At 53.7% G+C, this 14,935-nt stretch overlaps 1 long non-coding RNA gene across 20 annotated transcripts in view; it reads left to right on the top strand.

Moving 5' to 3' along the window:
• Positions 1-14,935, top strand: part of LOC122495810 — a 369,120-nt gene that overhangs the window by 139,667 nt on the left and 214,518 nt on the right. For all 20 annotated transcript variants that reach the window (XR_006300594.1, XR_006300600.1, XR_006300601.1 and 17 more), the window contains exon 3: positions 8,922-9,053. This is a non-coding gene — a long non-coding RNA (uncharacterized LOC122495810). The remainder of the gene's footprint in view (positions 1-8,921; positions 9,054-14,935) is intronic.

Raw genomic sequence — 14,935 nt, forward strand, 5'->3', positions numbered from 1 at the left:
TGTTCCTCAACCTCGATGGCTTCCTGTCTCTATAGGATTAAGTCTCCAAACCACAGTACTATTTTCAGGACCCTCCATTGGCTGCTGCCTCCGCTAGTGATGGGAACGTCCTGGCCCGCTTTCATAGTGACGGATGTTATGGCTGGAGACGCTGTCTCTACTTTCCGTCTCTGGGCTGTCACGGAGGCTCCGTGAAGAGGGTGTTTATTCTACTCCACGTCTGATGAGCGGCGTCAGGACTCAGTTCGCTAATGCTGATGTCTCATTTCTCTTATTTCATGTGCCCTCCTTCATTCTGTCACTTCCAAGCTGCTCACCTTCTCCAGGAAGGCCCCCATGGGTGGCTTCCTCAGCATCTTCATCATTAATGCTTCTTGAGAACCGTGACAAACGCTTTACACTAATTACCTACTTTAACTGACCCCAAATCATTGTTACCTTCCATTTGTTGTGTAGCTTCCCTGGGTGTGACTTCCTTGTTCAGTAAGGCAAGTCTGTCCATCCATCCGTTTATCCATCTGGTCATCATCTAACCGTTCATCAGACATTTCACCAAGCTCCTTTCCTGTACTGGGTGCCCGGGCGGAAAAGGAGCAAGAAAACGAGTCTCTACGTGAAGGATCTGGGATTCATCCACACATTCGAGCCACCATTACGAACAGGTGTTTGCTGCCTTAGAGCTCTCACTCATTGCTTATAGCCATGAGCCCAGCCTCCAGCATCCTGGCCAATGGGGCGCTCCAAGGAAGCAGCTGCCATCTAGGAATGAACTCTGCTTGTCCTGCTCCCGGAGGCTTCATCCTGGTGTCGCCGGGCCTGAGCATCCGTCCGAAGAATCTTCTTGATGCCGGTTGGGTTCCCTGGAAAGCAGATGCTGAGCTGTAGATCAGTCAGCCAGATGTTGATTACGGCACGCTTTTGGCATCCACAGCTGTGCAGCCGAGGGGGAAGAATTCAAGAGTGGGCAGAGGACGAGGTCAGCCCGTACCAATCTCCCAGCAAAGGCCTCAGCCAACCCATGGACGCTCTAGAGCTGGAATGGCCCTTTGGAATGGGCCAGAATTGAGATAACGGGTTGACCAGTCATTGCACATGTGCTCGGTTGGAAGGATGCACAACCTTGAGCAAGGTCATTGTCCTCAGCCAGGGCAGTCTCCAAAGAGGGCTGACAGCTGGAGGTAATCTTCTGCCAGCACTGTCAGCAGCTGCTTTGGTCGATGGCTGTGAGCATAATTGTCTGCTGCGTTCACCATTTCTTCCCCAGTACCTAGCACACAACAGGCACCCACTATTTTGGGGGATAGAATTGCCTCAGCTTTATGGAAGCCGTGGGATTAATTCATTCAGCGAGTATTTACCGTGTTGGCAAAGATGTTCGGAGCTGTTGCGCATCAGGCACCATTGCTGCTCTTATGCAGTTTCTAGTCAGGGGGTTTAGGGCGCTTTCAACATTGGTGGTTCAACACTGCCTTCCTGGAAGAGGTAATCTTCATGCTGGGGGTGTGACTTCCCGGATGGTGGGCCCTGGGCCAGGGTTAAGCCCAGTGTTTTCTGGGCCCCCCTAAGGAATGTAGACATATTACGATGGAGAATGAATGGGTAAGGGGTGTTTTACTCAGGGAGGGGAATCTCCACCCAGCCCACCTGTCAGCGCACCTGTCCGCCCTGGGAAATTCCCTCGTTTAACTTACATTCACTGACGTTTGGGCTCCCAGTAGCCTGGAACTTCCCCAGGGGTCCTCCCATTGGCCCAGCGACTTGCATCATTTGGGCAGTTGGAGAATGGAGGGATGCCTTTTTTGAGCTCAATGGAAATATGTATTTCTCCTCTGAGTCACCAAAAACTACAGCCCAGGGTGTAAGCGACCACGTAGTCTTTTTTTTTTTTTCCTGTATGTAAATGAGCTGTCATCACAGTTCAGGAAGTACAGACTCTGAGCAGGGAGGAGGCGACGGAATCAGTGAATGTTAGATCTGAAAGAGACCCTAAGGTTGCTAGGCCCAACCCCCTTCCTCTGTGAGAGGCCTGGAGTGGGAGGGAAGGGACCCTTAAGGTCACCGGGCAGATTTGGACTTGGACAAAGGGGCCAGCTGTTGGCTGCCCTTGGTTTGCTGTTTTTTCCCAGCCCGCTCGCCACCCCACAGGGGGCACAGCCTGGCGTGTGGCAGGTTGTTTTTATCTGCACACATCACCTGATGATCCGAGAGGCTTTTACCGAAAGCAATGGCTTTGATGTTCTGGGTGACGAGACCCGAGTGCGCTGGCAGGAAGGGAGGTTTTTGGGGTTGGAGAAATGAAAACTGTTTACCTTTGGGGTTGATTTAATAACACCTCTGGGGTCGGGGGGAGGTGGGAGGGTGTTTGTAAGGGAAAGTTGAATATAACTGTGGGTACACACAGGAGAGTCTGAGGTGGAAGGCCAGGAGGTAAGATGCTTCCAGGTTTCAGGGGAAAGCGCCTGGGAAGGCTGACCCTGCAGAAACCTCCCTCCTCCACGCCGCCCTCCGCCACCGCACCCTCGGTTTCCATGGGAGGATTTGCACACAGTTTCTGTGTCGCTTATCAGCCGAATGGTGTGGGACCGCCTTGGACAGCCGGTCTGGAAGCTGGCCATCTCTGACCCCAAATGCTTTCTCCGCGGGACAGTGGTGGGTCCTCACTCATCCTCCAGGGGCGGACACGTAGGGTCTCAGAGCCCAGTTTCTGGAGCTGGACTTCTGTGTCCTTGGTGGGGAGCACCTTTCCTCATCATTCCGTGCCTCTGTCTTTTGAGAGACGGTGTGAGTCCCGCCCACCTCCCGGGTCACCGTAGGGACGGCGGCACTGCTCGCGGTTCCCAGCGCGTGTGACAGTTGGACAAGTGTGATAGGGTTATGTTGGGTGGCTTTCCCGCGTTGCCGTAAACAGCAGCTCTGGGGATTCAGGACCCCTGGGCCGGCCTCTTTGGCGAGCGAATCTACCCTTGCCTAGTGCAAGGGGTGGTGCTGCTTCTCCCGGGCTTTCAGTCATTGCCATTGCCGTGCCTCAGCCTCTGAAAGCCGGAGGGTGTGTGGGGAGTGACAGCTGTGCCCCAGCTTGTTGTGCCGCACGCCATGGCTCCCTGCTTACACAGCATCCCGGTCGATTTCTTTTGCCTTCTTTGTATCAAAAACACAAAACACGGGGGGCCTCCTGGGTAGCTCCGTCGGTTAAGCGTCCGACTTCGGCTCAGGTGGTGATCTCGTGGTTCATGAGTTCAAGCTCCGCGTCGGGCTCTGTGCTGTCAGCTCAGAGCCTTGACCCTGCTTCAAATTCTGTGTCTCCCTCTCTCTCCGCCCCTCCCCTGCTTTCTCCCTCTCTCTCAAAAATAAATAAACATTAAAAAAAAAACACCAACAAAACCTTCTTGATTACACAAGTTATTCAGAAGGTGAAACTCAGAAGGGGTAAAATGGTTCTTCACGAAGACCCCTACCCGTCCATGTCCCCGAACCTTTTCTCTTCCCTGATGGCACCCATGTCCTGGGTTGTTGGGTCTTCTTGTCCGTGCATTGCTGGACTCCTTGCAAAAGAAGACGAATGTGTGTGCCTCTACAAACAAGTGCTGAGCACCTACTGTGTGCAGTGCTGGGCCAGCGCTGAGGGGAGCCTGGGGTCTCTGCTCCCTGTAGCTTCCCGCTGCATTGAGACCTCTGCATGGCCAGGCAGGTGGCGTCGGCTGCAGGGGAGGGGCTGGACTTAGTGCTGGCTGCTCTATTTCCCGTGGGGCCCACCTCCCTTTTGCCTGTGGAAATCCGGTGGAGGCGGTCTGGGCTCCAATCCCAGCCGCCCCCCCCCCCCCCCCGCCGCTGCAGATGAAACCCCGAGGGAGCTTCCCTCTAACCTCGGTTTCCTACAGCATGAGCTGAGAATAATGGTAACATTTGCCACAAGGTGTCTTGGGAGGATCAGGTGCAGAAAGTTCTTTTAACACCACCTGACACATAGTGAACACCAGCCTTGGCTGCCCTGCCCCCGTCCAAGGGCACTGCTGCTCTTGTCTCCTCCCCCGCCCTCCCCTGCCGCCGGCTCAGTGCCTCATGCCTCCCATGCAGGCCGCCAAGCCAGGCCCTGGGGCATAGTAACAGAGGAGGCATCCATTTGTCTTTCTTTTCCTTGGCAGGAGGGGGTGGAGGTGCAAATTGAATTCCAGCTTCAGCCTTTGTAGTTTTCTGCACAATCCGTTGTAACATTTGTACCTGAGGTGCCATGGTTTTTGTGGGAAAGGCTTGTGTTTGGCCATGCGTGCGTGGTTGAGGCCAGCCCAGCAGGTCCGCGTCTCCTGTCCTGCTCCTGGGCTGTCTGTCATCTTTCATCCTGACGTGGCTTTAAACTGGCGGAAAGAATTGCAGGGATGATACAGAGAACCTACCATACGGTCCAATTCAGCAATTGTTAATTCATACTCCACCGGGACCCCTTCTCTCTCTCTCTCTGTCTCTCTGTCTCTCTCTCTGTCTCTGTCTCTCTCTCTCTCTCTCTCTCTCTCTCTCTCTCTCTCTCACACACACACACACACACACACACACACACACACACGTAGACACACACAGTTTTTGTCTCAACCATCTGAGTGTAAGTTGCAGACATGCCTTTTATCCCTAAATATTCAGTGTGTGTTTCCTAAGAACCAGGACATCCTCTCACGAACCACCAGGTGACAATCAAACAATCAAATGCAGGACATTTAGCGGGGCTACACTTGTATCATTGAATCCACAGGCCACACACAGTTTCATCACCTGTCCCGGTAATGGGCTTTGGGACCACGCTTTCCTGATTCCGGATCACCACTGCTCTCAGTCGCCGTGTCTCCTCAGCCTTCCTTTATCTTGGAACAGTCCCCTGGCTGTTCTTGACCTTGATGTTTTGGACGAGTCCAGGCCAGTCGCTCTGTAGAACATCCTTCGGTGTGGGTTGGGGCCTTCATTCCTGAAAGTTCATACGGTACCACTTGCTTTTCTCCGTGCTCTGTAATCCTTGGCGGTCCTGCAGGGCTGGTTTGTAATAAGCAAACTAAGGCATAGGAAGGTCAAGTGAATGGTCCATGGACACCTTCCTGGGAAGTGGCAGAGCTGGGATTCAAATCCAAGACTGTCTGGTCTGTGTGCCCAGCAACACGGATAATGACGGCACGTAGACCCTGAGAATAACCAGGTGTTAGTCAAGCACTTGCTCTGAACCAGGCGCCTTACTTAGCACGTCTCCTGAATGCATCCTTGCCCCAGCCCGCAAAGGTAACTGCTCTTATGAGCCCTGATTAACACATGGTGATCAGAGGGGTCAAGTAAACTGCCCAGGGTGCACAGCTATTAGCTGGTAGGACTAGCTCGGACCCCAGCAGCCTGTGTCCTGAGTGCACATGTCACCTCTGCGTTCAGCCCTGCTGGACCTCATAGAATTGGGGGCAACACTGATAATACCTCTGATGTCCTTCTGGATCACTGCTGGGGCCCCGTGCTGAGCCAGGCTGGAGGCTTTCACCGGCTTGTCTGGCTTTGCTGACTTTCCAGGAGAGTCCTTTCCCCAGGCCTTTTCCAGAGGGAGTAAACACATCCCAGGGCTGGCGCCTGCTCTCAGGGGCTTCTTGGGGACAGCTGTCCTGTCCATCTACTTCTGCAGGTGCTGTAGTCCACCTCGGTGGCATTTTGATGATTTCCAAGTCAGGGATCCCTGTGTAGTCTTTCATTTCACGGCCAGCTCTCTCTCCTGCCAAGCAGCCCAGGGCCCCCACCTCCGAGTGGCTGGTCCTGGCTGCCTTCAGCGTACCCAGTTGGCTCCATTGCCCAGGCAGCATATAAGTGGCATTCGAGGCCAACTGACCTGATGATATGCTCTCGATCGTTAGTTATTCAGTACTGTAGGTCATACTCTGTGCCTTCACCTTCCTGTCGGAGACAGGAAGATGATATGGCCCCGCCTCTGGGTTGTAGAGCAGAGGACCCCTGGGCACAGGACACACTTGCAATTCCACTGGCAGAGCCAGCGAGGGCCCTGAGCACAACAGGAGAGGGCCCGTCTCTGTGCCCCAGTCTGCCTCTCACTTCCTCGGGACCTTGGGGTCGTGGGCACTCTGATTCCTTATTCATTTGGACACAGCATTGGGCCCCAGCAGTGATCCCAGGCCACATCAGGGAAGCGTTATCAGCATCCTGAGAAAGCCCAAGGCCCCCTGGTTCAGATGCAGGGTATCTCTGTCACCTGCAGAGCAGGTGAAGTGTCCCGTCCTTAAGACAGAGTGTCAGGCAGGACGTTCGTTCTGGGAGTAGCAGCCGCCTCACCCAGGCCCCAGCACAAGCGACGTGTCAGACTTCCCTAAGCACCCAGCTCTCTCCTCTGCTGCCACTGATGGATTCCTGAGGAGTAGCCAAGAGACTCCTGTCACCCTGTGCTGGACCGGTCCCCTTTGTCCCTGGCTTGTCTCTGTGGGTGGGAAGTGACCACACCGGCCGTCAGGCTCAGTGCCTTGAGGCAGGGCTGTGACCGTCCCCACCTTGACCGCCCTGGCCGGTGCACGACTCCCCACCCCCGGCTCTGGCAGCCAGCACCTGGCTGGACTGGCCCCTGGGAGAAACTTGGAAGTTCTGGTTCCTCATTTTCCACGGAACATTGCTCTGTGCGTGTGGTTTAAAACGGTAATTAAAAACATTCATCAATTTGGTTGCCTTGGAAAGAGGTTCTTGTTCCGCAGGAGCTGATGCGTATTACCGCCGCTGTTCTCTCCAGGAGGAAGCAGTGAGCTTGCAAAGCGGTGATTTGGCTGCGGAGTCACGACTGGGTGTCGGGCAGCCCCCATAGCCCCTCCGACCGTTAGTTTCCAGGTCTGTAAGATGGAGATGGGGCTCATGCTGTGCCCTGCCGTCCTGGGGTCATGGTGAGTGCTCGGGTGGTCCTGTGGGGATATGCCTCGGCAGGGTGCCCTGTACCGATGGTGCTTGTAAATGACGCCGTTAGCTTGATCCGGTACGGTTCTCTCCTACCTTCCTGTCCGTAGAGCACCTCTCGTGCGTACCGCCGTTTACTGCTGGAGGCACAGCCGGAGGATGGCTGAGTGTTAACCCACTGCATGGATTCCCAGGGCTTTGCTTGTTCCCTTGGCCCCGAGGACCGAGCCCCTACACCAAGTCATCGTGCTGAGACAGGAGGAGGGGAGGCCTTTTCCTCCTGACTGGGAGGAGACTACGAAGTTAAGGCCCGAGCATTTGCTTAAATGATGTTCTGGGCATTTCTGAGTATTCACAACAGGTCCGGCCCCAGGCTAAGCTCTGCAGAGGCTCTCACTTGACACTAACAAACCTTTAAGGGGCGCCTGGGTGGCCCAGTCGATGAAGCGTCCAACTTCAGCTCAGGTTGTGATCTCACACTCCGTGAGTTCGAGCCCCGCGTCGGGCTCTGTGCTGACAGCTCAGAGCCTGCAGCCTGCTTCCTCTCCCTTTCTCTCTGTTCCTCCCCCGCTTGCATTCGGTGTCTCTCTGTCTCTCAAAAATGAATAAACGTTAAGATGAGAAACTGAGGCTCAGAGGGTAACTTGCTCCAGCCCCTAAGAATTAGACTCGGGTAGACCTGGGATGCCAATCTAGGCGGTCTAACAACCAGGGAGCTGGGCTCTTGCCCTCTCCAGGGAATAAGGCGAATGCATTTTGACAGTAAGGCACAAAAGTGCCTTAAAAATAGGGAGGCGCCAGTAGCTGGAGCGTAGATGTGCCCAGGAGGGCTTCCTTCTGAGCGGGTTGCCAGTCAAGGGACTTCCCTGAGTGCTGGGGGTTGAGCCCCTTTTGGTGGGTGCTGGGTGCTGGGGCTGGACGGACGGGCGAGCCCAGCACCTGGTGGGAGGAGACAGGCACTCCTGGGCTTGCAGAACTGCTGTGGGTCTGTCTGCGATACTAACACGTCCAGGGGAGGAGTGTGACAACCAGGGGGCCTCAGAGAAGCAACCTGTGACCAAATTTTTCCTGGAGGAGAGAGAAGGAGTGGACGGTGGGGAATCCAAGCCACCTGGCCTCTGCTGTGGCTGTGGGGTGAGCGTGTTTCTCCAGCTGTTCCCCCACTTGAGGGTAAATGCCCTTGCACAATTTGTCAGTCTTATTCTGAGCCTGTGTTCACTCGCTCCATCTTCTTGGTGATTTGGCGGCCAGGGTGCCAGGGGTCTTTGGGGTACAGGAGGGAGGTCTGGAATGGGGGAGAATCACCCCGTTGTAAATGTGATTTGGCTCTGCTTCAGGTGCCTTAGGCCCCTCCAGAGCTGGTAAGACCAGCAGCGGCCCCCTCGCCCCTTTCCCCCCAGCCCTTTGGGCCGATTATCAGTTAGGATAAGAATCCCTGGTGAAGCTACATTTTTTGTTCCCTGAGTAATGCATGATGTCTACCGATCACATGTTACCAGATGACAGTGTTGAGCTCAGATAAAACTTACATCGAAGTTAATCTGACACAGCTTCCAGGGTTCATATTACCCCCATCATCTGTGCAATGGGCTGGGCATCCGGGGACAGGACATTCACAGAATGGAGTTACTGGGTGTGTTTCTCATTTCCCTCTACCCAGACTTCCTGGACTCAGGTGAATGGAAAAGCTTTAGCGGGGGAGGAAAACGTGATCGATCAGCCAGGGCTTTGGAGTCAGGAAGACCTGACTTTCAGTTCTGGCCTGGCCTCTTAGGTGACTTCTGAAATATGGAGCCATCGAAACTGGTCTTATAGGATTAAATGGCTTAATGCAGTGGAATGTCTAACACGGTGCTTGGCACATAGTGGTTGCTCAGTAAATGTCTGCTCTTCTGAAGTTTCTCATTTAGCATGTATTAGTATGCCCTTGGTAGTTTTTCACAGGATTGAAACATCTCATCCATTTTGTATAAGCATTAATACTAATAATTCTCGGTCCTTTTCTTGCACGTTTACAGAATCCTGTCCTACCTGAGATTTTGGTGCCTTCAATCTGAAAAAAATACGCATCCCTCTGGTACTCTAGAGGAACTTGAGAACAGTCCTGCCCTGAACTAAAGCCAGACCATTGTGGGATTTGGAGACTAAAGGTAAGAGATTTCTTCTCTTGAGCTTTGTGGAGCAAAAAAAAAAAAAAAAAAAAAAAGGCCTTGGGAATCGGCGATCTCCTGCAACACAAGTTGGGGTGTGGTTCTTGACTTCTTGGCCTCGCTTCCTGTGCTGGTTTGAGAAGCTGGCTTCCCGTAATCTCACCTTGACACACGGGACCTGGTTCTCGGTGTTCAGGGGCCTCAGTGCTGTGTTTTCGGAGCTCTCCCTCTGGCCCTGGCCGAGGACGGAGCCCACCACCTCCTAGGGGGGCTACCCCAAGCCTTTCCTCCTGGCAGAAGGTGACGGGTGCTCTGGCTGTCCTGCTGAGACGTGTGGGGACGGCACCGGAGGAGCGTGAGGAAGTGCGTGGGGAGCAAAGCTCCTTTTGGGGCTGCCTGCTTCCCGCCTCCGTACGTTGAATGCTCAGTCACACCAATCCAGAGGCTGCCTCGGGGGAAGGAAGAGCTGAAAGCCTGGGATTCAGGCAGACCCCAGTTTTCCTGGTTTTGCCACTTGCCTCGTCTCGGGTGAATCTCTCAGCTGCTCCCAGCCTCGGTTTCCTCATTTGTAAGATAGGGATCGTATTAGCTCTTGCCTCAAGAGGATGTCGTGGGTATTGAATGAGATAGTGGAGATAGTTCAGCCGGCTGCCTGGCATGGAGGAGGAAATGCTCCAAAACAGGAGGGTGTTTGTTTTGTTTTTTTTTTTTAAGTTTATTTATTTATTTTGAGAGAGAGAGAGAGAGAGCAAGCACATGCGCAGGGGAGGCGCAGAGAGAGAGAATCCCAAGCAGGCTCCACACAGTCAGCGCAGAGCCCAGTGTGGGGCTTGAACTCACAAACTGTGAGATCATGAACTGAGCAGAAACCAAGAGTCACATGCTTAATGGACTGAGCCCCTCAGGAGCGCTAGGGTTTTGTTTTGTTAATTTATTAACTATACCGTGTACGGTTCCTTCCAGGCAGCAGGCTATTTTGAAGTCCGAGGTCTGCTCTTGTCTCTGCCTTTCACCTACCGTCTGTCTGGGCAACGGCTTGTGCATGCTACACAGACAACCCCTTGCCCCCGCAGAGTTGATTACTTCCTCTTCCAGACTGTCGCCGGCGCTCTAGGGCGTGCTTCCCTCATACCACGTCATTCTCTCCCCCACCCTAGCCCGTGCCCCCAGTCACTGGTGAGAGCAAAAGACCGTCTTACCCATCCCGACACCCCCCCTGACACTCTTGTGGATGTTGAAAGGACAAAAGGAATGAATAATTGAAAAGGAGGAAGCAGAGAGTAAGAGAAAGAGAGAACCAAAAGAAGAAAGTTTCTAAAGACTGACAGCAAAGAAAGAGGTCAGTTGAAATAAAAACAAAACAAAAAACCCCGCAAGATGTTGAAAAGAGTAAGTCACATAGAAAAAAGGAAACCTGATCCAAGTGGGGGCTTGTGAGAAGACAGGTAGGAAGTCAGGGTGACAGGATAGCAGGGGATGGTGTTCATGTGCTCCTGGTGTCTTTTCTCTTGTGTGTTAACTGTGTCCCGGGTGCATTTGTATCTCTGATCTCCTGTGTCCCAGCAGTCCCGTGACATACATGATGGTGAGCGGGAGACCCCGCTCTTCACTCAGGGTGGGGGAACCGACATACATCTGGGTTCTCCAGACTCCCCACGGGCATGGAGGGCTGCGGAGGGGCTCTTGTCCACTGGGGAGGCTTTGCAGAGAGGGTGCTGCAGCCTGAGGCTCTTGGAAGGCGCATGTCAGTAGGAGCCGAGCTGCTTTATGGTTGGGAAGCCCCCGCATCCTGTGTTCAGCACCCCAGTGCCCTCCTATCCCGAATTTCCATGTCAGGATCCGATTTCCCACTTTGGGGACGGAACTCGTCTGCACCGAGTGCAGCTGACAGGCCTCCTGTGGAAGCTGTCGTGTGCTCCTTGGTCCTCGCGCACTCAGCCAGTCCTTGCGTTTTGCTTCCAGAGCCTCCCCGCTCCTGATCCGGGCGGCCGACTTTGGAAGCAGGACTAGTGCAGGTGCCTCTTCTGTGGTCACTGTTTTTCCCGTGGCACCTGGAATTGGGGCTGGTGTTCCAGCTGTTCCAGCTGTTCCATTCGAGGGACGGGGGATGACGGGTCTCCAGTCGCTGGGTAGGGGGAGCTGGGAGACGCATTGAGCCGTCTCTTACGGCCGTAGCCATGGCAGAAGTGAGCAGCGTCGCCTGCATTCTGTGGACAGAGGAGAGGCTGGACCGATCTGTCTGGGATGATGGGAAAGGAATTTCCCCAGAACTCAGCTGTTGGGGAGCACGTGGAGGGAGCAGGAGGCCGTGCTGGGGCTCGGAGGTGCACCGTCCTGAACGGGTCTGGGTAGGGCTGCTCTGTGCCGGGGGCTCTGAGAAAGGCGTCGGCACCGTGCTTGTGCATGTGGTCTGCCCATCCTGAAGGCACTGCTGTTCCACTGGGGACCCGCCCACCTGCACCCCTGCCTTCCGTGAGCCTGCCGTGGAACACAGATCCCACAGTACACCTGCATTCTCGCTGCCCACCCCCCCCGCCACGCCCCCTGTGACCCTGGATAGGTCCTTTCCCGTTCTCCAAGTGTTCGTTTCTCAGCCGCAGAATGGACCAGCCCCACCTTGGGTTGGTCTTGAGGATCCCAAAGCTGGCCTGAGAAAATGCTCAGCAAAAAGGGAGCCCTTATTACTGGCTTCTCCTCCACTTCCTTCATTACCTGTCTGCTTCTGACAGGTTATCCTCTCATCCCGGCCCTTCCTTGGACATGCACATAGCCTTGACTTCTTCCCTCTGACCCTCACCTTGCTCTTCTGGACTCCTCCCCTGGCACCGGCGCCCCCTGGGAGCACCTCCTGGCTCCTGCCTGATTGGTATTCTCAAGCTGCCCCCCGACCCTGACTTTTGGGGAGAGGGCATCTGAGAGCTCGTGCCTGCCTGCCTGCCTGCCTGACCGTGGGCACGAGCCCACCCTGGTCTTCTCTAGCCACAGGCTGCTTCCTGTGTTCACTGCCTGCAGCACCGCAGGAACTCCTGGCCCACTCGGGACTCTGGGCTTGAAACAGAAACGTTTTTTCAGAACACCTCTGCTATTAGCCCATTTTACTATTACTCTGTTTCTTGTGGTTTCATATTGAGGTTTTTGGCTCATTGCATTTGACCTGGAGTTTATTTTTAGTAGTGAAGACAGAGTTCAGTTAATGTCAAAATGTGAGGGCAAATGCAGAAGAGGGATTCGTAAGTCTAGGGGAAAATGCACCTAATTTTGTTTTTTTCTGATAATATGTGCCACACCAGCAGACGCTGAGCTTCCCCAGTGGTGCTACCGTGGGCTTATGCCGAGGCAGTGCCTGGTGTCCGGGCTATCCCCTGAACACGAAAGTGCTTCTGGGACTCTCTCGGTCCCACCAGTCCAGCAGCTGGCCACACAGATGGACAACCACTACAGTTATCGTTATGCGCGATAATTATTGTGATTATTATTAGAGTAAAGGCCAGGCTTTGTAACTCCGGCTCTTATTATCTCCCCCGTGGGCTTCATTGTCGCCGGAAGCAGCATACAACTTTCTTGAATATCAGCTCTTTCCCCTGCACTGGAAATATTTTCTGAGGAGGCTACGGGTCTTGCCCTCTGTGTCTAGTCCCAGCTTTTGGCATCGGGACAGGAGTCCAGGACGTGCATGGGCAGTGTTTTCTCGGGCTGACTGAATTTGAGGTGCTTGGAGTTTGGGCCAGAAAGTCGGAAACAATGTAGAAAGTACTCCTCTTTCTTTCTTTCTTTTGTTTTTGCTTTTTTTTTAGATTTGACCATCTTTTTAAAAATATTTTTTTAATTATTTTTTAAAATTTAAATCCAAGTTAGTTAACATGTAATATAATATAATAATGTTTGCAGCAATAGAATTTTGTGATTCATCAGTTACGTATAACACCCAGTGCTCATCCCAACAAATGCCCTCCTTTGGGCCCCTAGCCCATTTAGCCCTTCCCTCCCCCCAACACCCTGCCAGCAACCCTCAGTTTGTTCTCTGTATTTAAGAGTCTCTTATGGTTTGTCCCCCTCCCTGCTTTTATATTATCTTTGCTTCCCTTCCCTTATGTTCATCTGTCTTGTATCTTAAGTTCCACATACGAGTGAAGTCATATGGTACTTGTCTTTCTCCGACTTTTTTCACTTAGCATAATACCCTCCAGTTCCACCCACATTGTTGCAAATGGCAGGATTTCATTCTTTCGATGGCTGGAAAGTACTCCTCTTTCGAGGCCCCCCCGGTCTGCTTTGGGAAACATGATAAGCACTGCCATGCACTTACGGACTTTCAGTTTGTAAAGTTCTCCCTCGTCTTTTCTCCTGTCTTTTCGTCCACGACTATTTACTCAGAACCTGCAGCATCCCAGTGTGCAGGGTGCTCAAGCGTAAAGGAGGGAAAAGCCACCTTTATTTCTTGCTCTGAAAGAAATCTGGAAAGGGAGACTGGCCGTCTGGGTCCCTGTGGTCGTGGGCCGCTTACCAGTGCCACCCCAAATCTGTACGTTGAAACCCTAATGCCAAATGCAATGGCCTCAGGAGGTGGGGCCTCTGGGAGGTGATGAGGTCATGAGGGTGGAGCCCTCACGATGCGATTAGTGTTCTTATAAAAGGACCAGAGAGAGAGAGAGAGAGAGAGAAGCTTCTCTCCACTCTCTGCAGTGTAAGGCCACAAACCGGAAGACTGTCTTTTGCACACCAGGACCTGAAATCTGCCAGTACGTCTTGGATGTCCAGCCGCCAGGACCAGGAGAGATGAATGTCTGTCATCTAAGCCACCCGCTGTGAGTGGCATCCTGTGAGAGCAGGCTGAGCAGACCGGGACGCCGTATTTCACAGATGAGTGGACTGCAGACTCAGAGAGGTGGTGTTGGTGAGGCCTCCCTGCTGCCTCTCAAGTTCGAACGTGCATCTTCCGAATCCGAATCTGATCTGCAGCCTGTCTGGACTGTCTCTTTGCGGCCCCTCACCTCTGCATCTGTGTGTCCGTGTGCCCCTCTCCCATGATTTTTCTCTGCCGTCTTCCTTTCCCCGTCTCCCAGATTTTTCTTCTGAAGATGAGGCTCTTTCTCTCCTCAGTGCCTCTTGGGGGAAAGGGATGAGGGGATCATGGGGCTGCTCCGTGGCTGCTGCCCGGGTGGAGGTCTCCCTCTCCGAGTCCTCCTCCCCAGCACCTGCTGTGGTGGCCCTGGCAGGATACAGCCACTCCTCCCCGTCCTCCTACCCTGGTCCGCATCCCCAGTGTAAGCCGGGTGGTGCCCCAGCTCTGCGGAGACAACAGTGGATAAACACACTGGGGGAGACAGCATTCAAACAACTGTATTTGTGTAGTGTTATGGACTAAATGTCTGTACGCTCTCTACCCCACCCCCAGTGTGGCTGTATTTGAGCGCAGGGAGTACGGAAGCTTACTCGAGGGTGAGGCCCTGATCTGATCGGCTTAGTGTCTTTCTAAGAAGAGAGGCGGCAGAGCTCGTGGGAGAGCCGCACCTCGTCTCTCGTGTGAGGACGTAGCAAGAAGGTGGCTGTCTGTCCGCGGAGAAGAGATCTCTCACCAGAGACCGAAGGGGCCAGAACCTTGGCCTCAGACTTCTTGCCTCCAGAGCTGCGAGAAAATAAATGTCTGCTGTGCAAGCCACGTGGCCTCTGAAGTTTATTTATGCAGCCCGAGCAGTCTAAGATGCATGGCGGACGCACGTCTTGGGCCACAGGCCACAGGCTGTAGGGAGGTTTGATTGCCTTGGCCCCAAAGCTCCTCTTTACGTGTTGGGTCCTGGCCGACAATTTTGAACCTTCACAGTCCCATCTTTAAAGTAAGGTGTCCGGTTGGTGTGCCTGGGTGGCTCAGTCCATTAAGCGTC

Source organism: Prionailurus bengalensis, chromosome F2, assembly GCF_016509475.1.
Source record: "Prionailurus bengalensis isolate Pbe53 chromosome F2, Fcat_Pben_1.1_paternal_pri, whole genome shotgun sequence".
Lineage (NCBI taxonomy): Eukaryota > Metazoa > Chordata > Mammalia > Carnivora > Felidae > Prionailurus > Prionailurus bengalensis.